The 25,029-nt window shown below is 43.7% G+C and overlaps 1 protein-coding gene across 1 annotated transcript in view; it reads right to left on the reverse strand.

The window, feature by feature from the left end:
* The window catches only part of Slc16a12 (solute carrier family 16 member 12), a 77,988-nt gene extending 57,992 nt beyond the window's left edge, over positions 1 to 19,996 (reverse strand). The window contains exon 1 of the mRNA XM_032891823.1: positions 19,074 to 19,996. The gene's annotated coding sequence lies outside the window, so the exon portion shown is untranslated. The remainder of the gene's footprint in view (positions 1 to 19,073) is intronic.
* Between the last annotated feature and the right edge of the window lie 5,033 nt (positions 19,997 to 25,029).

Raw genomic sequence — 25,029 nt, forward strand, 5'->3', positions numbered from 1 at the left:
GATTTCCAGCTTTTATGAGCTGTCGTCACTCATGCTAGGTTGGGCTTTTGGTGAAGCAACTGTCTGAGTCATTTCTGCTCCTGCTCGAAACCCTTCTACCTATTATTCTGTAAGTAACAGCCCCCTAAAATAAATACTCATTGCTTCACCAATGTGGGCTTTGATGGTATGTGTACTTTGATTTGTGTTGTTTTCCTCTATGGGGTGAGTAGACTCTTGATCCCATCTCCCCAGGATAACGCCATACGATGACAATGGATATGTGTTAACCTGTGGGGCTGAGAACTTGCTCTGTGGACACCTTACTATGTCTACGTAGAGTTAGAAATTATTGTAGGATTCTTGTAGGCAGGTACAGGAACTCCTTTGAGTTTAGAAATCTGCCAGCAAGGCCTTTCACCAAAATCAGTCCCCTGGCTCTGGATCAGAAGCATGATTTCCCAATCTTTCCTTTATGAATAAATTATGATAAATCTGATTTTAAAAGTAGACCATCAGAAGATTCTGGTCTTCAGATAAACTGGACTAGATCCCAAGAGGAAGATGGGATCCAGATGCTATGACTTGCCTCTAAAAGGTTCATGTGCTAAGAACTTGGAAAATGGTGCTACAGTATTGGCAGTTGGTGCCATTATAATATGAAACCTGGTGGAAGATAATTAGGTCACAACCTTCGTAAGGGGTTAATTCTCATGTCATGGGAGTTGATTAAGTCCCAAAAAACTACATTAGTTATCATAGAAGAGGTTTGTATAAGATAAGGCCACCTATTCACTCTTCAATCTCCTTCTTCTTCTTGCCTTTCTGCTCTGTTGTACTTGCAGCCTGAGGTACCCTTTCAGAACCCAATGGTATGCCACTTCTCTTATAAATCTTCCAGTCCTGAGTATTTCGTTACAGTAACAACAAAACATTTGTAGGTTAGAGCATGGCTGGTCACAGAAATCCTAAAGAACAGGGCTTGTTTGACATTCACTAAAGGACACTGTGATGGTTTGTATATGCTTGGACCAGGAAATGGCACTATTAGGTGTGTCACTGTGGGCTTGGGCTTAAGACCCTCCTCCTAGCTGCCTGGAAGCCAGTATTCTGCCAGCAGCCTTCAAATGAAGATGTAGAACTCTCATCCCCTCCTGTACCATGGCTGCCTGGATGCTGCCATGACCCTACCTCGATGATACTGGACTGAACCTCTGAACCTGTAAGCCAGCCCCAACTAAATGTTGTCTTTATAAGAGTTGCCTTGGTCATAGTGTCTGTTCACAGCAGTAAAACCCTAAGACAGAAATCTCAGAATTGGCATCTTTGGATAGAGCCTGAGATCTACACTTCTGACAAGTGCCAAGTGACAAGGCTGACCACTCAGCCTCTGTTGGTCCAGGGGCTACACACATTCAGGAGCACGCGCCCTCAGGATGAGCGAAGAAGAGGGGAGAGTCAGGGCTTTCAGCAGCTCGTGTTTCTAAGGGAGGTTTGAGGGAAATGTGTGGAAATTGAGAACATTTAGCCAGAAAGGTAAAGAAGCATTGGGGCAAGCATCACTAAGGTCAAAGAATTAAAAAGTGACCCCTCAGAAGGACTGCAGCTCTAGCTGTCTGCTCAGGCAGTCACAAAAAAAGTATCAGAGGTGGTGACTCAAATGGCAGATCTTAGTCTCTATCATTCTGGAGGTTGAGGGGAGAAGTGTGAATCAGAGACCAGCACAGAGGCTCTGCTTAGAGCTCTCATCCTAGCTTGCCTTCTCTATATGCTTCTGTCTCCTCAGTGAATGCACTTGCTCAGTGAGAAGTGATATTCCCCCCCCCATAAGGGCATTAATCTTAGTTTAGGCTCTCTACTCCATGGCCTTGTCTAAACTGAGTCACTTCCAAAAGCCACCCCTCAACAACTCCAAATACCATTACATTGTGAAGGGGTAAATAAAAGTGCAGGAAAACATTGGTCTGCATCAACTCAGCACAAGACCCAACCAGCCAAAGCCATACGGAATCACTGGTCCTCAAGTTCCACATCAGTAAGTAAAACTAGGTTGTTCTTGTGACTCTATTTTTTTAAACCCACAAAAGGAAATCACTCAGCTTTGATATGTAAAAAAAAGAAGTAATTCTGAGCCAAGTACAGAGGCATTCATGTTTGTAGTCCCAATATTTGGTCATACACGCAGGGGGAACTTGAGTTTGGACCCAGCCTGGAAATCAAAGCAAGATGTCTGCAAAAAGAGTCAGGGACAGAACCATACCTTGGTGATTGATGAGTCTGTGAGGGTTTGACCCTGGACTCAAATCAATAAGCAAACCCGTGCAGGTGTAACATTCAAACAAGCAAATTGCACTTGGCTCTGGTTCTGCTTTCTATACAAAGCCATCCTCAGTGGCTGGTTCAACTGACCGCACATTCTGTTTTATGGAATGAGATTCTGTCTGACTCTAGATTCCCAGACAAAGCCAATTAAGATGGATCACCTAAATGTGTTGTCAGTTTTACTTTTGATACTGGGTAGGATTTAAACACAAGTTTCCGGAGAAACGTTGTAATAGTGCCCCTCCCCCGAGCTTTGTGGAGATGTAAAGACATACACTAGGTATTTGGCCCAATAGAAGCTTGGCAGCAATTCCAAGGAATCGGGGCACATGGGTACCCAAAGGCCATTCCTGTAGCGTATATAATTTCCGTGCTTCTCATCTCTCTATGGTGGGAAGTCCCCCACACTAAGGAGTGAGTCTTTGGCTGGCAGAATGCATGCGTTACAGGTGCATATCTCAAAAAGCTCTTGGCAGAGGAGCCCAAGTGACAAATATCCGCACCCTTACTACAGATTTGCTAGAAACATGAAAACCTTCCAGGGCATGGAAGACTGAAGCAGGAATACCCAGAGACAGCTAGTCCATATGAGCCACCTCTCTGAACACTGTTTAACGTGACCTCCCTCTACAGCCCAGCAGAATTCCCACTCACTGAAGAAGACAAATAAAACCACCTATACTTTTTGTCCCCAATTTCCTACAAGGAGCTCATAGACGTGTACTGCGTATAGGTCCACACCCTTAAGTTTATTGTGTTGATCCTACCAGTACCCTGTTGTAGAAAGCCCCACCTGGGCACTTTAGACTTTAAACTTCCTTAGATTCCATTCTCTACCTGCGTAGAACAGAGTCATAAAGCACAGTGTTTCTTTGCCACCTCCCCATGTCCCGGTTATGCTTTGTGGTCCATGTCACTGTGCCCCTTCTTGGCAGGCCCCATGCCTTTTCTTTTGCCATATCTGACGCATTGGGTATTTAAAAGATGAGCGGTGTCACACTATATGCATTGTGGCCCCAAGTATGATTTTTATAAAAAAAATCTTTTTAGGGAGCTGTAGAGATAACTCAGGAAATAAAGTGCTTGCCTGTGAGTACCAGGGACCAAGCTGGGTCCCTAGAACTCACATTTTAAGTAACAAAAAGCTAGCAGTGGGGAGGAGGAAATAGTTCATTCCTGGTTCTCACTGGCTAACCCACTTCACCATCCCCAGGACATGAGAGGCCCTGTCTCAAAAAGCAAGGTAGAGATCTTTGAGGAAAGACAGTTGAGGCTGCCCTCTGGCCTCACACACATGTGCACCTGCATACCACAAGCATGTGCACTCAGTTACCTAGGAATAGTGGCAGGACCTATATGGCTGATTTTCCATTGTAACAAAACTTTGTCATCAACATTTCTTGAGGTGGGAATATAGGAAGAATTAGTGAGGCACACCAGGAAGTGCTGAAGGGATTATATGGGATGTCAAGCCATGCAAATGAAAGTTTTAGCCTCCACCACAGCTCCAAAACAAATATTCTGGATACATACTTGGTTAGCAAAAAAACTTGGAATCTCCCCACTTCCCTTCTCCCATCAAATTACTCACAAATGGCTTCAGAATATAGCAAGTGACCCAGCGTGAGAGCCAAGGCAATGAATGAAAAGCAGATGTGTCTGTGAGGCAGGCCTCCGGGGAGTCTTCGATCAGAGGCCCAGAGCCCCAGAAGGAACTCACACTAAAGGAAGGGTGAGTCAAGACACAATTTTAGCTTCTCCCTAGAATTTGAAAGATTAATGGTAAGAAGTGGATATGGGCCATACTTTCTTAAAGCCTAGAGCACACCGAGCCATTAAAAAACCCACAAAACATTTTTTATTATAAAAACAAGGGAGATGAGAAGTAGATTATATGGTATCAGAACAATTCAACTTTTCAGTGATATAAAAACATGAACATGAAAAAAGCATAGTCCAACCATGACACTATCAATGTATGGTGTTCACCAGTTAAAGTCACTTGTGCACCAAATGGTCATCTAGACGGAAGGAAAACAGGTAAGACCTTTGGCCTAGTTATTGTTTTAGAAAGACAATCTTAAGAATATAAACCAAGTATAGAGCCGGTTCCTATTGCAATGTCACTTAAAGCAATCTGCAACAACAAACCAGCTGTTCTTCATTTCCTAACTTCATACCTCATGGATGGCTCCTCTGTCACTAAGTCTCAGTTACAAGTGACGTCTTTATGAAGTTCAAAAAGGAGAGAACCCACCCACAAACGAGGGTAAGGACACAAGTCCTCAACCCTAGACATAGAGGCAGCAAAGGAGTCCTGAGAGCAAGAGAAATAGCCTTCTCCAGAGAAGAGTCATCAGTTGGGTATCCAGTACCAAATAGTCAACCCAGAAAAAAAAACAATACAAATACTGTTATGTGGGCAGAAAAGGTCATGTTTACATACTAGGTATATATAGAGACAGGAAAAGGAAAGGAGGAAAAACAAATGATGTGATTATAATCTCAAAAATTGAAAAATTATTAAAAAATGAACAGGCAAATATTTAACCAATTTTAAATCTCTCTTCTACTACAAAAGCATTGACACGGAAAAGTTCATATTTGAGGAGATTAAAGGAACAAAGCCAATAAAAGCATCAAGTGTTTTAAAAGCATTCACACTAATTCCCTCTCACACACACATGTAGACACACATATAAACACACACTCATACACATGCACTCTATACATACACACATATTGCTCACATAGAACATACACACAAATGCATACAGACACACAAACATACACACACATACACGAATATATACACACTCAGAGAGAGACATACACACACATACACATGGCTGACAAGCCCAGACTTTCTCCTGGATTTCCTGACACCTGAGGAATGTGTCCAATGGAAAGTAGGCCAAGCCCAGGTGTAGACTCTTTGCATCCCTAAACATCCCATTGACAAATTTTCTGTTCATGTCACTCAGACAGATGTCAGAGCCGGTCCACAGTCTGTACCTATGTGTCTGCTCCACAGCCTCTCATGTGGGATCGCTCCCAGTTAGCTCAAACTTAACTCCAATATATCAGAATCCCTGAGAAGAGCAGAAAGGGAAACTGTAGTATGTCCAGCTGTACAAATGGAACACGTACTTCTGATTTCCCACCACACGGCTAACTATAGAAGCGGAGGACACCGCACTGCGTGACACTGAAGCTTCTGGCCCTTCTCCCATGACCCCTGTCTCCACATGTCATAACAGCCCCACAGCTGGAAATTAGATGGTCTTCAGCTGCCTCTCTCTACCCAGAGAGCATCATGTTGCACATTTTCAGGAGAAAAAAAAAGTATGGCGAAGAGAAAAGACAGGAGATTTGGTCAGAATATAATCTCTTAGAATAACGATGTTTGACTAAAGCACCCCAAGTTACTCTTGCAATGTGTTGCTTTGTCAAGTCAACTTCCAGATCTTCAAAGATTAGAGGTCAAGGTGCAAGTTACTGAACTGTTCAACGAGAGGCTCGCTAATCTGTCCATCCTTCCTGAGAGCTATACATGACTGAACTACAGCATTCCTCAGTCCAGACCGTCCTTGAGGGTTACCAAGAATTATCCTTCAATGACAGAAAGACTCCAATTATCATCCGTCCTATATCTCTGAAGTCACAACTTAGCCATGTCCCACAAGCTTTATCTGCAGCCCGTCCCAGCTGTGTATTAGTAAGTCGTACTATTGACCAATTGTCACAGACAACAACCCTTCTGAAATCTAGGATTGCAAGCATGGAGCATCCCTCTCAGACCTTTCATTCTCAGCTTTCAAGCTAGGTAATTCCCACTGTATTTGAGTTTCAACTTGCTTAAGTTCATAAATCCCTTCCTCACCACTCTTTTACCCATCCGACTAGCTGGCCCTGTTCTCCCTTTTGTCTCCTTAAAGCAGTGGTTCTCAACCTTCATAACGCTGCAACTTGTTAATACAGTTCCTCTCCCACTACCATAAGTCATTTTCTTCCCTTCTGGAGCCTAGCCTCTTTCGTAGCTGTACACAGCCTCTCCCTGCCCTGTCACCCTCCCACCTCTGTAGAACAGTCTTCGTTTTCTGCCTTCCCTAAATGCCACTTAAGCTGGTTTTGGCTTTACTATCAATGACCCTTCATATCCGCTGGTTAATCTGTATTCTTCACCAGTTGGCATTTCTGTAGTGACACACCTGTCTTTCTACGTTTTGAAACTGCTCTCCTGGATTCCATGACAGGAGTCTCTCCTATTTTTCCTTCCTCCCTACAGAGTCATGCTTCTCCCTTTCTTGTGCTGAAGTCTCTTCTTCTGACCACTCATGATATGTTATTTATTCAACAGAGATATTTAACATTTAGCCATAAGTCAAGGAACTAAGTCTGTTTTCTGTTGTGGTAAGACAGTGTCACAGACTAAGAGAGTTATAAAGAAAAGAAGTCTTATGTGACACACAGCTTTGGTGTAAGGTCAGAGAGCTTCATTTGGTGATGGCTTCCTCGATGGCAGAGCCCTAAAGCAGTTAAAAGTGTCACATGATAAAGATGAAATATGGTAAGAGACCTAGATGAATTATATAGCAGACCCATCCTAGAGATGACCTTCGCATCCATTAATTTATTAATTTACATGATAGACTGACCACCTCATAAAGGCAGAATGCTAACACCTCCTAGAGATCCAATGTGGTCCAACTCCTCTGTATCTCATTACAGGAACGACTTCTGCATTGGTTTTCAGGACAAGCCATATTCAAGCCATTGCACATACCATGACAGTTAATAAAGCTGGTTAAGTAGGAACCACTGAAATTATCCATAAAATGACACTATTCGTTACATAGACATGGCTCATATCTACAAAAAATTCCCTCCAAAGTCTACAGTGACAGTATGAATAGGATAAGTTCTCTGCCCCCTGTCTTGGTCCAGTGGGAAGAGTCAACATATGGCCAGACAGAGAACTTTCTTTAAAGTATAATGGCCAGGACATGGTTAGGTGCATTAGCGACACAGCCTTGCTATTTTCTTCTGTTCTCTCTTGCAATTTCCCCAGCTAATCACAACCAGGCATGTGATTTCAATTGACTGTATCAGTACATGGTGCTCAAAATTTGGCTTCCTTGCTCAGAATGTCAAGCTGCCTGTTGTTGTCTCTACTAAATGCCCTGCAGAACACTGAGCACCAAGAATATAAAGAGAAGTGTTACTGTCAATCATTAACCTTAGTTCCCCTCTGCCCAGGTTCAACAGACACATACTTCATCACCCTAATGGGCATCTCTAAAACCCTCATTCAGCATTGTCTGTCTGGAGCATGAGCTAATCTTTTCACTCCACATCTGTTAAGAAACAGCCAAAGAAGCTGGAAATGATGGTGCACATCTTTAATCCCAGGAATCAGGAAGCAGTGGCAGGTGGACCACTGAAGGTTCAAGGGCGGCCTGGTTTACATAGTGACAGCAGAAAGTTCAGGAAACTAGAAAGATCCTGTCAACGAAGAAAAAGAAGGAAGAGGAGGAAAAGGAGGAGGAGGAAGAGGGAAGAGGAGGAGGAAGAGGAGGAGGAGGGGGAGGGAGGGGGAAGGGAGGGGAGAGGAGGGGAAGGAGGGGAAAAAAGAATAAGAAAAATAAGAAGAAAAGAAAGACAGGAAGGAAGGAATGAAGGAAGGAAGGAAGGAAGGGATGGAGGGAGGGAGGGAGGGAGGGAAGGAGGGAGGGAGGAAGAGGAGAAGGAAGAAAACCAAGCAAACTACCAAAGCAAAATTGAAAGATCATATGATATACAAGACCCTAACCAGGGTCCTGCCTGTTGCCTGGGACCCTAGCTATGTGCACTGCAGGTGACCCTTACAGCATGACTTTGAAGAACTAGACGCACTTTCACTCAGCATGTGCTTTTCCAGCCCAGTGCCTCTGTACCCGCTACTCTGCATGTCTAGAATATTTCCCTCTGACATCTACATGTCCTTAGTGGTTTGACCCAAACGGCTATGTGAAGTGCCTTGGGCCCTGAACGCCCACACACGGCTGGTGGTGAGTCATGCAGGTTGCTAAACCCGGTTGTTCCTAAGGTAGAGGCCTGCGGGCCATCAACACGAGCAAGGAGCCTGGAGCTTGCCGGGGAGGCAGGAGGCATCTGCCCAGCTAGGAGATAAGTTCATCCAGCTATTTGAAGAGTGGATCATAATATTTTACTAGAACATTGAGTTTTCACCTCAACTTCATCTCTAAAAAATTAGAATATAGAGTTGTCTGAATCGTATCTTTTTCTGAATGGGGAAGATAGAGGTACCAGTCTAAGGAAGTGAAAAAGAAGGAAAGGAATGCACAGCACTTAATTTTGGCACCGTGGTCAGTCCTTTACGAGTGAGCCACTGAAACTACTAAGTTAGCTGCTCTGTGTAACTGTCTTACTGATAGGGCTTATTCTTTACCTCGGTGGTTAGGCTTTTTCTAAAGTATGCATAAATTCTTGTTTTATTTCTGGTTTTGAGGCGGGGCTTCACTGTGGAGCTCTCGCTGGCCTGGAACTCACTGTGTAGACCGAGATGGCCTCTAAACTCAGGGACATCTTCTGCCTCTGCCTCCTGAGTGCTGGAATTAAAGGCACACACCATAATGTCCAGCTCATTCTCCACGTGTTTCTAAGTTAATGCAGTGGTGACTGGTGAGCCTTACGACTAAATTTCAAGCAGTCGGTAAACACCAATGTGTCTGGGTCAATGAAACGTAATAAATCGCAGACACACAGAGAATGGGGACCTAGCCCAGGACCCTGTGGGACCACACCCAATCCCAGCAGACACCATGTGAGTTTAGAGACACAGGGGTAATGAATAAACCATACTATTACTTAATATCATTTTATATGAAAGCTGAAATGCAACAATGCAACAATGTCCGTGCCTGTGTCTCAATCTAGCCTTCTGCACATCAATGAACATTGAGAAGGGGTCCTAGAGAGAGTTCAGGGTTTTCAAAGAAATGTCCTTGCCTTTGACCCCATCATGTTACTGTCCATATATACACACATTAGCATACCTGATAGCATCCAATATTTTGGCAATATATATGGGAGAAGTGAAAGAATAAACTATGACTTGAGTGTGGTGACTTATGTGGGCACAATCCTTTTACTGAGGAGTCAGAAACATGAGGATTGGATTGGCAGTGTGAGGCTGACCAGGGCTACACAGAGTTCTAGGGCATCCTGGGCTACACTGTATGACCTGGTTACTAACCTTCAATTAAAATTAAAAGTGAGCTTGGTGACCAAACTTTTGCATCAAGTTAACATGATGTCAGAGAAGGGTACCTAGCCATTACCTAGAATTTTATATTTGAACCATCTCATTTCTATGTATAAACACTCTCTCATAAGACATTTATCTTGGACAGAACCTCTCTATACTTATCATTCAGAATTTATACTTATTGTCCTGAATATCCAACTGACTACTGGTGCCTCTCCCCATGGATCCCAATTACCGTCACTAATATTGAAGTCTCCCTGACACTTGTCAACATAGGTACATATTAGTACCTAGAGGTAGAACCTGTCAGAATCCAAACCAAACTGGACAGATGCACACACAAAAAAAATGAAATGTAGAAACACAGCCCACTTGCTAAAAACTCAGTTTAGCTGAGAAACTGCTTGATCAAGAAACATCTTACTCAGAAGTTGAGTCTGTGAAAAGTTGAATAACACTCCTTCACTGGCTGTAAGGGGACCCCAAAACGAAGCCTAAGGTTGGAAACCAGGCTCCTACCCAGTCCCCAGGGATCCTTCAAGATCCCAGAAATCTGCAAAAGACTGTTCAAAACCACCAGTCAAGATCCAGGAAGATGCCGCTTTTTTACATTTTATTTATTCACTGTGCATGTGTGGGGACTTGTGGAAGTCAGAAGACAACCTTTAGGAGCCAATTCTCGGAATCGATCATGTGGTTCCATGGATCAAACTCAGAGCATCAGGCCTGGACCCAAGGGCCTGGCTGACTCAGCTTACCAGTCCCAAGACATGCATTATCTTCTCTTAAAAGAAACAATGAGGGGCTGGAGAGATGGCTCAGTGGTTAGGAGCACTGTCTGCTCTTCCAGAGGTCCTGAGTTCAATTCCCAGCAACCACATGGTGGCTCACAACCATCTGTAATGGGATCCGATGCCCTCTTCTGGTGTGTCTGAAGACAGCTACAGTGTACTCATATATAATAAAATAAATCTTTTAAAAAAAAAAGAAACAATGAAACAAAAAAAATGTATTCTTGGTTGTATGGTTCTTTTGTTTTGTTTTTGCTGTTGTTCTTTGTTTCCTTTTGGTGTGAGAATCAAAGCCTCCACCCTCCCTGGGCAAGCACTCTGCCACTGAGCACACCCCTAGCACCATGGTTAGTTCTAAGTAGCTCGATTAGCAAGATTTTGACTGTTGTTTGTTGTCCATTTTCCAGGTTCTATGTTAATCAGCTCACCACATTTCCTCAAAGATGTAAAACCTAAGTACAAGCACAATCTAAAATTAACTGATCGTTTAGTCACGCAGGACAGTATTTAAACTTCTCTCCTATAAGAGCCCAGTATATCTTGCTTACATAAAAGTCCTCTATTTCGAAAACCTATTTTGATGCAGTCAAATAAAAGAGGAGGTATGCAGAGATAAGTTTGACCAGTCAGGTTGACAACTCAGTCAGTTTAAAGAAATAGATGACAAAAGCCAGGCACAGTGGCAGACACCCATTATGCTGGCACTAAGAAAATCAAGGCTTGAGTCACAAGTTAGAGCCTAGCCTGGGCTATCCAGTGACTTGGCAAGCAGCCTTAGTGTAAATCTCTGTAAAAGAGCAAAAAGGAAGGGGAGGGAAGGAAAGAAGGAAGAAGAAATACCTTAAAGATATTCTAGAGGAAGCAATTATTACAGAGACAAAGGTCAGGGTATTAGTCTCAAAATTATGCCTGTGTGAAAAACAATTACCAAAGCCACAAAAAGCAAGGTGGGCCAAGTAATTGATTGGTAAACTATGACTATGCAGCTTGGTGAGTACCATGGTTAAATGAGAATCGCCCCGCCAAAGGCCGTGGACCCTCAGTATGACAATATTAAGAGGGTCAGAACCACCAGGAGGTAGACCTAATGGAAGGAAATAGGTCACTGGGAACTCTTGGAAACGATTGATGCTGGTCTTGTCAGATGAGTTAGTTCAGAAAGAGTGGTCTAGCCTTCTCCCATAACCATTCTTCAGCATCCTGACAGTTCCCTATGAGACTTCTCCCTCTCACACGAAGTCTGACCATGATGCCATCCACCATGATGTGATGCAGCCCAGCAGAGCCTACCAGAGGTTGAACAAATAATTTCTACTGATCTTGGACATTCAGGCTCCAAAACCGTCACCTGAATAAACCCTTTTTTCTTTATAGGTCATCCAGCCTCAGCCATTTTGTAGCAATAGACAAACAGATTGGGATAGTTAACTTGTTGTTTGGATCTTATATAAAAATTAGCTTGGTGAATTCCACAGAAGAGGAAAATCCATTCCACCACTGAGCAAGGCTTCCCACATAATGAAAAGGGACCATATAATAAAAAGAAAATGTTTTAAGTAAAAGGAAAATTTCACTTACTTTTTTTATCAGACATGTTTTTAAAATGCTCCCCCAAAAGATAGACTTACAAAATATCAGAGCAGAGATAGAGAGATAGCTCAGTGGTTAAAAGCACTGACTGCTCTTCCAGAGGTCCTGAATTCAAACTCCAGCAACCACATGGTGGCTCACAACAATCTCTAATGGGCTATTGATGCCCTATTCTGGTGTGATTGAAGACAGTTATAGTGTACTTATCTATAATAAAAAATCTTTTTTTAAAAGAAAATATCATAGCAACTATTTGCTTCAATATTTTTTGAAATAATGTAAAATTATTAAATATTTAGATCAATGATCAATGGCCATGGTTACACAGGAGTTTCATAAACTCCTGATGCCCTTACCTTCCCTACGTAATGGGAAGATTTGGGGATGGGGACATTCATATTTTTGTCCCTTCTGGTGATTTTAATGTATAGACAGCACTGAGTGCCACTGGCATGAATGAACACACCGATATAAAGGTGTCAAGAGTCAAACCAGAACAAACCATTGAGATACCAATTAATTACACCTGTGGCTTTGAATTCCCCATTTGTAAGAACTGAATCCTAACCATTAACACTGGACGTGATAGTTGTCTACCCGAGGTTCTCTTTCTTAAAGCCGTTTGGTTTTTTGTGAGAGCAAGTTTCTGCATTTTGGTAGGTTCCTCCGTGTGCCACTATATGACTGTTTTGAAATTCCAGATTTAGAGAGCTGAAATTGCTATTTCGAGAAATGCAGCTGGTTTTAATAGATAAATATGATCTCATGTCCATGGAAAACATTTCATCAAGTGAAACGGAGTTGCTGAAACAATACTAGTTTTTCCCCGAAATAAGCAGTTGCTCTCTCAGTTTGTAATAGGGCAGATAATCCAGGAAATGCTAAACCGCACTCAAAAATATATTGAAGAGTCGCGGCGTATGAAGGTTTGGGGGGGTGAGCTTTAAGGGTTGGCATAATTAACATATTATGCTGATGTTCTGTGTCCAAAGTGGAATAAGGGGTCATCACCCAGGGTTTGGAGGGAAATACACTGTTGACTTTTATAGTGATTTAGAAGTCTGAAGACTGGGTTCAGGGCTCCCATATAATCTTGAGTGCATAATTCTGTATCCTTGAGAGGCCGATAAACAGGAAGGCTCATGCAGATGCCAAAACATGAGTTATTCTCGGAATATACAGAGAAAACTCAGAATGCGACACTATAGAAGCTCTCAAAGGAAGCAACCAGGCTAGAACTAAGTAGAAAAGCTGATGTGATCGTTTCAGCTTCCTTTTCAGCTTTTGTGGGAGTGAAGGTAAATTAATTTGCCAGCCTTTGTGTATGGAGTCATGACTGGTGTTCTGTGTGCAGTTGGTTAAACCAAAGTCACATTTCTTGTTTTTATTTCTTTAAAAAAAAATGAAGTGGAACCTTAAAGAAATTATAAAAGCAAAAGCAGCTGAGTACAAAGTCCTACATATTTTTACTCTGCTTTCCTATTATTTGATAGCTGACCACTCTATGTCTAAGTTGTAGAGTTTCATGTTGACTTGTTTAAACTTTGTGATATTTCATTGTATGTGTGTGTTCATGTATGTGCAGGTGCATATGTGTGGGGATGTGGAGGTTAGAAGACAAGTTAGGGTGGCGCTTCTCAGGTACCTTTGAATACTTTTTAGACAAGTCTCTCACTGGTCTAGAACTCCCCCAGTATGAAGATCGACTGGTGAGTGACGCCCAGTGGCCCAGCTACTTGTAACTCCCCAGCACTAGGACCGAAGGTGCATACTCTCACAGGTAGGGTGATTGACATCAGTTATGGGGATTTGTGTTGTAACACATGTTTGCAAACCAAGTGCTTTAACCAATCAAAATAAAGTCAGATCATTTTTTTTAACTCCAACTTGATCATCTTCCATTTTCATTTTCTCATGTCGCCAAAGATTGAGCCCAGAGCCTCAGTCACACCAAGTCATGCCAAGCAACTGTTCTAACACTAAGCTGCATGCCTGACTCCAACTTAGCCATTTTGAAGTGTTCAGTCCATTAGCTTTAGTACAATCATAACCTCTGCAAGCAGCGTCACCATCAAGCTGCAAGATGCAAGGCATCATCCTAAGGAACCCTGCACCATTTCCAGTCTCTGCCAGTCCCCCCCCCACACACACACACAGCTCCATTCCTGGATACTACTAATCCCATTTTTAACTCATGAATTTGTTTCTCTGAACATCTGAAGTCATACCTGTGTGACCTCTTGTAACTTGCGTCTACTGTTTTCAAGGACTGTGCACTGATGCCTTGTTAGCTTGTCTGACCTTCTTGGACTGTTATAATCATGTTGTTGATCAACCCCACAAAGGTCTATGAGTTAAAGGTTTGATCTCTAAAGTAATACTAATAGAAGGTGGCAGGATAATTGACAGGTAGGGTCTTATAGGGTATCCCTAGGTTACTAGAGATGTGTTTTGAGGAGCGTTGTGAAACTCTACCCATTCCTTATTTTTGCTTCTATACAGTGAACAGTTTCCTTTGCCATGCACTCCCAGACAGCTACCATGCACGCCCACATTAAGACACCCATCAACGGGTCTACTCCATCTTGGACTATAATCTCCAAAACTTGCAAACCAAAATAAACTCTTGATAAGCTAATTTTCTCAGGTAGTACATTATAATAACTTGAAGGTGGTCATCCACCTTCCTTGGCTCCTACAATCTTTCTGCCCCTGCTTTTGCCTTTTCTGAGACATCCTATGGGTCTTTAGAGAAGAAGGGGCACAGTATAGATGTCCCATTTGGGGCTGAGTACTGCACAAGATCAAACTAACAAAATTTCAACAAGAAGGGGAGATGTGGGCATGAAGTCCAACTTCCATTTGGGGATCTATTGTTAATTGATAGCTGTCAAGAAATAGAGAATTGGCTTTCTTCAATGGTGTGTCCCCAGGTTGACTACCTACCATTCCAACGAACGGAAGCATACTCAAGACTATAATAGGCAGCACAAATTGAACTCCATAGATTAAATGTGTGTGTGTGTGTGTGTGTGTGTGTGTGTGTGTGTGTACAAAGGCGGGTATAGAATGGGTGGTAGATCTGGGAGAAGTTGGGAGAGGGGTGAATATAATCAAAATACAATGCATGAAATTCTCAAGTTAACTTTTTTCAAGTAGAAGGAAGACAGTGGGTCTAAGGGGTAGTTCAGTCACTGGGTATTTGCACAGCAGGTATGGCTTGGGGTTCAATCCTCAATGCTACCAAAGAAATGGGAAACAAAGCTTTACTGTGCTATTAACCTTTCATGGAGCCACCAAGATGTATCCACGTACCTGTTAAGGTCTTCCCCAACCTTTAACACCTCACAGCCTACACACAGGCTCCTCCCTTTCCACTTTCAAGCTCTCTGCCTCTCATGGTAGCACTGATAGGCCTTTACTGTCTTTTCTTCAAAGTCAGACTGTAGCCCACTTCAGCCTTCAGACGTTTATTGTGTCGTTATAGCCCTTCCCATCACCAGCAAAATACAGTCTTTACACAAGTTATTACTAAGTAGTCCAATAAGTATCTATTAATTCAACAAATTAATGTGCTTGTGGAATAATTGGTGGCATGCAACATTCTATCTGACGACAACAATTCACTCCCCCAGGACTATCTATGATGGAATAAATGTAAGTGAATTGAGAAAACAGTCAGGCATGGTGACACACACCTTTAATCCCTGCACTTGGGAGGCAACAGGCAGATCTCTGAGTTTGAGGCTATCCCAGTCTATAGGCTAGCCAGGGTTACATAGTGAGACCATGTCTAAAAAAAGAAAGGTAAGAGACAAGCAGTGTAGCAAACATTAGAAATCGTGACCTTACCTAAGTATTTCATAAAGGTCACTTGAAATAGTGTCCTGTTAGATAATGAGACGTCCTAATATCCTTTGATATAGGAGGAATTAAACATAGAAACAAGGGAGCTGGGGAGAAGGCTCAGTGTGTAAATCCCTTACCACTAAAACATGAGGCTCTTGAGTTGGAGTCCCCAACACCAAGTAAAAGCAGAATGTGACAGCACTTGTTGCTATTCCCGGTGATGGGCAGTGGAAACAGGAAGATGCCCTCGGCTTTCTGGCCAGTCAGTCTAGCCCAGAGAGTGAGCTCCAAGTCATGTGAGAAGACCTGCTTCAAGCAAATCAATCAATCACTCAGTCAATCAATCGATCAGGTAGAGAGTGAAAGGCATTCCAATACCACCAACCTCTGGCCTCTGCTCACAGATGCATGGGTAAGCTCACCTGTGCAAGCTAAAAACCTCTAAACACACACACACACACACACACACACACACACACACACACAGAGAGAGAGAGAGAGAGAAAGAGAGAGAGAGAGAGAGAGAAAGAGAGAGAGAGAGAGAGAGAGGGGTACATAAAACAGGGAATCTTTATTGTGCTCAAATCCTCCAACATCTTCAACTGTAATTTGATTTTTCTCACTTAAATCATTACCAGAGCAATGGGTGAGTTTTTAGGTAGGTATGAAAGGTGCCCAGTCACAAGAAAATACCCTCCAGTTTGATAACTTTCAAAAAAAAATCAAAGGATTAAGTGAAGAATGAAAAGACAACCCAAACACTGCACTGACCACTGTTTTTTTCCGATGTGGCTTTATATGACCAAAACACTGCCAAGTCCATTTAGATCATTTCAGTAAGTCACTATTAACAACAACAGACATGCCTAAGCTTGCAAACTCTGCTGTTTGAAGAAAATACAGCTGAGAGAATGAGAGAATGTTAAATCTGGAATGTGTGCAATTCAAAGAGAAAAATTACCATGGTGACAGGTTTACCAATAAGTCACATGACCGTGTAGCCAAGTCAGTTCGTGAACACCCAAGCAACTTTGTTCGTTTCCCATGATTATAAGACCAGCATGGGGGCTGGGGATTTAGCTCAGTGGTAGAGCGCTTACCTAGGAAGCACAAGGCCCTGGGTTCGGTCCCAGCTCCGAAAAAAAAGAAAAAAAAAAAAAAAAAAAAAAAAGACCAGCATGATGACTTGATCTGAAGACAGAACACTGGCATTCGCTTCCCTTCTGAATATAAAACTGAAATTCTCTTCCACCCGGCTAACAGAATCCCAGGGAAATTTTTGATTAATGAGTTTCAAGTTGAGCTTTCAGGGCCAAAGTCCTTCGTTTTGTTCACTAACACCTACCAAATGCTCAGAAAAGCACCGAGCATTCGTTTGGCACTCAATAACTGTTACTTTGAATTAAATTGGAAAAAATGTATGCAATATGCTGCAGTGGTATTAGCTAAGTCAGTCCACAGTTTTAAATTTTAAGCCATGACTTCTGTTCCAGATCACTGAGTTACTCATGACAAACCTCCAGGCCACGTTTCTTGCAACAGCTCAGCTCGGCATTGCAAATCACTCAGTTCATGTCTTCATCACTAGCTACTTATCACCAGAGGGAGCCCAGAATCAGGACTCCGAGATCCAGTAGAAGAACCTTACTCCAACTCACCCTTGCCCTTTCTGGGAGTTTATTTGGGAAGTATCAGTATATTCATCTTGATATGGGAAGAATTTTAAACATTACTTAAACATGAGGATCTTTCCTTGCTTCCTTCCTTCTTTCTGTCCATTTGTCTCTCTTCCTGTCATCCTTTCTTTCCTTTTGTTTTTGTTTGTTTGTTTTTGTTTTGTTTGTTTCTTGTTTTTTGAGATAGGGTCTTCCAATGTAGCCTTTACTAGCCTGATAGTCGCTCTGTAGCTCAGACTGACTTTGAACTCCCAAGAATCCTCTGTCTCTGTCTCTGACATGCTGGAATCACAGCTGTGTACCCTCATACCAGCTTGACCCACCTCTAACACCAACACAACAAAGGCAGTTTGACTGAATCAACCTCTCATCTAGTTCAGAACGCTCGCAGGTTAAAAGTAGATGAGAATAAAAACAAGGTTAGGAAAATTATATGCTTGGGCCATTCTAGCCATGTGGTGCCAGGGGTCGTTAAAATGCATAGAGGCAAAATGCCCTGAACACTGACCAGGAAGACAGAGAGGAAGCCTGGACTTCAACATTGGTCCTGTCTTCAGTTAAAGATATGAGTTTTGACAGTCCTCTGGGCTTCCCAAGCTATTCCGCTTAGGGGTTTGAATATGGTGGATTCTCTTAAAACTCCTTTCAATTCTAAGATCCTGTGAGTGATAAGGGATTGAGTCCAGTCACTCAGTAACTGATTCCACCAACGCTCATACTTTCTACAGTCAGAGACCTGGCATCACGGGTGCCTAGCATGCCATAAACTGTAGTTTAGTGTGACTTTTCCGGGGAAGGCAAATTACACAGTCAGCAGCTGCAGATTTCAAAAGCTAGTGAGCTCGGATACCTGTAGCCGCGGGGTCTTCCTGAACTTGGCAAGCCTGCAGATTTTTCCTCCTGGACTAGGTCAGCAGAGCCGCTGGAATGCCCACATAGCTCTCAGCAAAGCTGGGAAGAACGAACCAGCGGCCAGACAAAACGCACGAGCGAGTGGTTCGGAACGCTGAATCATCAGTTTGCACTAAACATACATACGGGATTGCTTTAGGGTAAAGAGCGACTGGAGAAATTAAGTTGAATTCATTTCAAACGGGAAGGCTGGTGTGCTCTGAAGAGACCACATAAGGATAATACGCGTTTGGGGGAGTAAGAGAGGGTTAAAAGGCAAGAACTCGGACAACCCAGGGGGGAAAGGCAGGCATGTGTCTTGCTTGGGAAATGTGCATCTGGAAACCGCAGGACACAGATCAAAGCCGCTCTCTCCAGCCACCTGCCCAGAAACCCAGCCAGACACCTCAGGACACAGGACATGTGGGCACGTGTTTCCATTCTGAACCCAACAGGTGGCCAGACTTAGGGTCTAGACAGGGCTGTGCGCGGGGATAGATGTAGAATGGAGCGCCTGGGTCCCTCCCGAGGTCTAGATTCAGCTCTGCCGCCCTACTGGATGCCTCGCCACCTGTACCACGGAGTTGTACAGGACCGGAGCCAAGCTTTCTGCACCGGGACAGCGCCGGAACCCTGCGAGCGAGCGCTCCACAGTCCTCTCTCCGGTCCCCGCCCGCCTGCATCCCAGGGCCCATGGGTCCTCACCTCGCGGGGACAGCTGCAGAGCTGGCGACGGTGAGCCCACATGCCCCCTGCACGGCGGCCCCTTCCCACGGCCCCTGGAGTCCCGTCCGGCCGAGGGGCGGGGTGCGCACGGGGCGGAGGCGCCGTAGGGGCCGGGGCCACAGGCAGAGCCCGCCGGACACTGTCACTGAGGAGATCCCACCGCCCCGCCCCGGAGAACCAAGGCTCTCAGTGACGCCAGCCCCGAGGGTGACTCTGCCCTGCTGCCAGACAGGCCTTGTCCCCGGATCCGCTCTGCGCTGGGGGCTCGGCCACGGAGGAGGGGCGCCTCCAGGTTATGTAATGCTCCGGCCCGGCCGGCCCGCCGAGTCACAAGCCAGCCCACTAGGGACTGCAGGGCTCTCTCTGGAACAGCCCTGTGTGCCTGGGACCTACACTAAAGGAGTGCTTGGGTGTTCTCCGGAAGACTATGTCCCTGCGTGGTCAGAGAGTAGAAGCTGTTCAAAGTCTCCTGCACCGGCATCTGGCAAGGACCAGGACCCTGGTCAGACCACTGCACACATCAATCAGTCCTAAGGACTTGAGTGCAACTCGCTCGCAAACTCTATGACTTTAGACAGTCCACTTGGTCTCAGTTTCTCAATAAAATAAAAACAAAGTTTGCTCCTGCTGAGGAAAAAATGGGGTGCCAGGTTCCTTAACAGTGGAGGGTAAATGGTGTTTGCCCCGCCCTCCAGGAGGCATCTGTCCTGCAGTTTCCTAGCTAGCCATCCCCTTACGCATTCTTCTAGGGCAAAGCAAAATCTCTGAACTGACAAGGTCAGACTCCAGCTCATAGAATGAATTCATATATTCCTGCAACTCAGAATGGTCCTTTGGACGGACATAAGCTGGTTAGAAATGCAAACCTCTAAATGTCTTCTTTTCAAACAAAGACCCCGGAGGTGGTTGTGATGAACAGCAAAGTTTGAAAAGAAATTAAGCTTTCAGGGAAAAAAATGGAGAGGAAGGGGAACCCGCTGGTCAATAAAGGACAACATTCTACTTAGGGTTTGTTGTTGTTGGGCATGAAAGTTCTGGGTTTGAAGTACAGGCGTTACGTTGTGGTCCAGGCTGGCCTCCAACTCCGGGTCCCCCCAAGGTCAGTGCCCCTGGTGCTGGCATTTTAAAAACAATCGAGTAGGGTGAGGCAGTGCTCCATCCGAGAGTTTTAGGTATTTCCGAAGCTCTGAGTTCCACCCCCAGCACTGCACAAACAAAACCCCTGCCCAGTAAGGGCCTTTCTCATCTTGCCTCTCTTGTCTGTGTTTGTTTCCCTTTCTGCTGATGTTCCTCCTACACTAACACACTACACTATAGCTATAAATGAATTTAAGGACTATTTTCACTTGTATGAAACTGGTTTAGACCTAAGCGATTAGTAAGTGTGTGTTTAAAACACATAGGAGAATTCATTAGCATTAAACATGAGCTCATAAATGCAGGGTCAGCAATGAACCCTGAGCCCTCAGCTATGCAGGCCTTTAGGTCAAAGGCCTGGGAACTCTGTCTTTAAGAAAAATAATTCCGCCCGTTAAACACTGTTCTTAGGAACAAATCAGTCTCATCTTCTGTTTCAATAATGTAGGACAACCAGTTCTTTTAAGAAGTTCTGGAGTATAGAATGAATCTTCAGACTTCCTTCAAAGTCACCACTCACAGGGCCGCTACAAAAGCTGGAGTTATTTTATTTATTGGTTTAAGAGCTATGTCCCTGTTGTTTTATCCTTGATGGTATTCAGATTTTGTTTGCCTCTCTGACTGCTCCCTGGCAGAAAGAATTTTTAACCTTTGGGACTTTAGTCATTGCTTGTGTGTACATATCAATAATTCCCACACTCTGAAGGCTGAGGCATGGGGATGGTGAATTTGAGTGCAGCCTGGTCTATATAACACGACCTTTGTCTTTAAAAAAAAAAAAAAAAAAGACAAAACAAGAGCAGCAGGTAAAACTGAGTTAATTCCTGGGGCATGCATGATGAAAGGAAAGAATAGTTTACTTTTTCAAGTTGTTCTCTGACCTCCACAAAATACACACAAAATAGACAGATGCATTAAAATAACAATTTTCTTAAAGCCAGGCTGTGATGTAGCTCACTTGATTGAATGCTATTTACCATACACACAGCCCTGGGTTCAACCCAAGCACCAAATAAGTCAGGTGTGATGGTGCCACGTGCTCAAATTCCTTGCATGTGTGAGACGGAAGCAGGAAGATCGGACATTAGAGGACATCTTTGGCCCTCTGGTGGACTCTAGCCTGGGCAACACAGAACCTTAGCTCAGATAAATAAACAAACTGAAGGCTTAGGAATGTGATCCATGCAATAGGCTGTTCTCAAACCAAATCATTTAGCAGAAAAATCTACAGCATTCCTACTTAGAACCCAGCCTTGTACTGTGCACAATGAATAAAGCATGGACCGAAGGACAGCACCCCTCCTCTCATTTCACATATTTCTAGACTAGAAGGCAAGGCCTGTTGAAATATACAATGCCATATGGAGGGTGATAAGCCCTCTGGGATAAATAAAGCAGGGTGTGAGGGTGGAAGAGTGACAGGATGATTGCTTAGATGATGAGTGCAGGGGAGGTCCCTCATAAGCGGTGACGTTTGACTCCAAACTTGCATGATAATGTGACTAGTGGCTATCTGGAGTGTGAACGTTGGCAGAAACAGGTAGTACCAAGTCCCTGTCATCACAGCGCTCCATTGTGACATCATAGTGTTGCACTTTATTATTGTGACAACACTATGCAACGTTGTGCCATCACAAGGTTCCATTGTGACTTCACGGTACTTCACAGTATGAGATCACACTGCTCTGCTGTAACATAACAATGCTGTATTGTGACATTGCAACACTGTGTGTGCAAATAATGCTCCATTGTGACATCATAGTGTTCCATTATGAGATCACAGGGTCCCACTGTCACATGACAACTCTCCACTAAGCTAACACAATGCTGTCTTGTAACATGACTGCTCAGTCGTGACACTGCAGTGCTCTACGGTGACATCACAGTGTTTCTCTGTGACATCACGTGCTCTATTGTGCTAGCACAGAGCCGTCCTTTGCTATGATGACGCTGTGTGTGACATCACAATGTTCCATGATACCATCTCCATGGCAATAAAATAAAGTAAAAATGTGAACTGTGGGTTGCTCATAAGTGCAACAGGAATACGCAGAGCCCATATGGAAAGCCGCTTCCTAAGGGCTCCCCTTTCAGTCTGTGGAAGCTAGTGCTGCGATGGGTGTGAGCTACATGGAAGGGAAGGTGGACAGAGGGAAGCAATCTCCTTTCTGTTATGTCGAAGAGTTGGAGTTCCTGGAAGTGGAGAGGGAAGCCCATCTTCCCATGCTCCTTAGGCGGAAAGCAAAGGCGAGCGCCTAGAATCCATGCAAGGAAGCAGCACTGTAGGGTGGAGCTTTCTGCAGTGATGGACGTGTTCTACATTCGCACTGGTCACCAGCTCTCCAAACTGTGGTCTGTTTACATTTATATTTCAAACAAGAGACTAATTAAACGTGGGCTGTGCGTACTATTTGTTTTTATTGCTAGTCTGTTTTACGGGCTACATTTCGAGGACTCCAGACCAACCTGTGTCTAGTGTTTCCCAGGGATGGTCAGCAACAAAACACATCCCTCATCACAACCGGCTCTTTAGTCAGTGATGTTTACAGGCTAGGGTGTAGGTGATGAGGTTAGACCAGATATGGTGCTTTTCTGAGACCGGTCAGGCGTTCAAAGGCAGTGCAGAATGGTAACAGGCCTTGTGAGATTTTAAATGATCTAATACTTAGAATGCACTTAGTGGAATGGCTTGGCAACAGTAAGCATGTGAACACTCTTTGCCCATATCGCACTTGTGATTGACAAAGATTCTTTGCTGAGCTAATTCTGAACCTCTCCATCAGTACAGCATGATCCCTGCTCCCTCACATCTGATCACCCTCCAAATCTGACAAGTTCTTCATCTTCCACCACTGCTCCAGGTAACATCTGATCACCCTGCCAGTCTTCAACAGGAATAGGATAGATTGGTTCAGCTAAAATCTCCTTTATCCCTGATGCTTCCTCTCAGTGCTTTTCAGTTATCTGACCTCCACTCTACACCCTTACCTACAAAAGCTGCCTTGCCCATAATGTATTGAAATATATGCTATATCTTTTTCCTTCCCTTGTGATAACCTGCCACAGTGGTCCCTCAACCGGTCAGTGTGCCTGGAAAAATTTCTTCCTTTTGATGATGTCATTGGATCATGTTTTCTCTTAGCAGGAGGCTTGGTACTATAATCACCTCAGTACCAAGTAAGCCACCTTGCACTGTGATGATCAACTGACCGGAACACTTAACTGCTCGTCCTCCTCCTCTCCAGCACTGAACGCTGCCTGTGCTCTCCCAACCTGGAGGCTCAGCATATCTGCTAAAAGCCCCACTGCTGATCGCTAATAAGTAACAAGGTGTTTGTTAATGAAAATTAAACTGCATGTAGCTCAGAGCAGTGGTTCTCAACCTGTGGGTCGCAACCCTTTGCATCAAAGGACCCTTCACGGGGGTTGCCTAAGACCGTGGGAAAACCCAGAGACCTACATTACAATTCATAACAGTAGCAAGATTACTGCTACGAAGGGGCAACAAAAATAATGTTATGGTTGGGGGTCACCATAACATGAAGGGCTGCATTAAAGGGCTGCAGCATTAGGAAGGTTGAGAATCCCTGGCTTAGTGCAGTTAATCTGCAGAGGAGATTCTGAGAAACATGATACCTCCAGTACATCCATTATGGGAAGAGTATTTGTTCCTGTTACTTAGTCAAACAGAACGTGTGGATTCAGCAAAGACAAATGAGAGCTTGGGCTCCAGGAACAAGGAACAAGTGTGCTGTCAACATCAGAAAGCTACCAGAAGGCTGGACATGGGAGTATAACATCGAGGCTTTTGCCTGAATAGAATTTGAAATGTTATTTTCAAGGCTAATAAATGAATTAAGGATAACTGTGAACATCGTACATACAATGAAAAAAATATGCCACCAATTACACTGAATAGAAATTGGTAAGAGAAAATAGTGAAATTCTCCCCTGGACTCTAAGAAACATATTTTTGAATATTATTTTGTCATGAGTCTATTTATCTGGCTTCTTAAATGATATCATAGCTCTTGGACCTTTTCCAGATCCCACTTATTGTATTCATTAATTCCATTTCGACTCTTCATTTCTATTCTTGTGAGCCTTTTCCTAGAAATCAGCTTCTGCTTGCTTGTGCTCCTGGCCTAGCACATCCCAGGCCCCTTCTCCTTGCTGTGGCTAAAACCTGCTGTCAGCAGCATGATACTTACAGTCCTGACCTTCCCCTGAACCCCAGTTCTTGTCACCTGACACCCACTAGATGTTTCCACTTGCAGTCTCCCCACTCCATCACGTCAAGTTTTAAAATACTTATCGCTGTGATTGTCTCTTAGCTTCCCAACAGCTCTCAGAATTTTCCCTTCCATCAAGTCTCTCTTAGTCTCTGACACTAAATTCTTTTTACCAGGACTAGAAACTATGAAGCCACTTAAATCCATTTATCTTCTTCCTGGAGTCATGGTATAATAGAAAAACACTAACTTTGGAATAAATATGTTTCTGCCATATTTTCCTGTTTAGTACAAACAGGAAATATTATAACCCACATCCTTCAGATTTCTCATTTATAAAATGATATAATCAATAGCACATAAAATAAGAAGAGAAGAAAGAGAAGGAAGAGGAAGAAAAAGGAGGAGGAGGAGGAAGAGGAGGAGGAGGAAGAGGAGGAGCAGGAGGAGGAGAGAAAATTACCCTCCTCGGTATTAACTGAGTGAGATCCTAACTCTCCACACTGTGGACTTTCAGTCCTAATCTCTAAAGACACCTTGTGCCTTATAGAATATTCAAAGCATCT

This window comes from Rattus rattus, chromosome 2 (assembly GCF_011064425.1).
Source record: "Rattus rattus isolate New Zealand chromosome 2, Rrattus_CSIRO_v1, whole genome shotgun sequence".
NCBI classification, from domain to species: domain Eukaryota; kingdom Metazoa; phylum Chordata; class Mammalia; order Rodentia; family Muridae; genus Rattus; species Rattus rattus.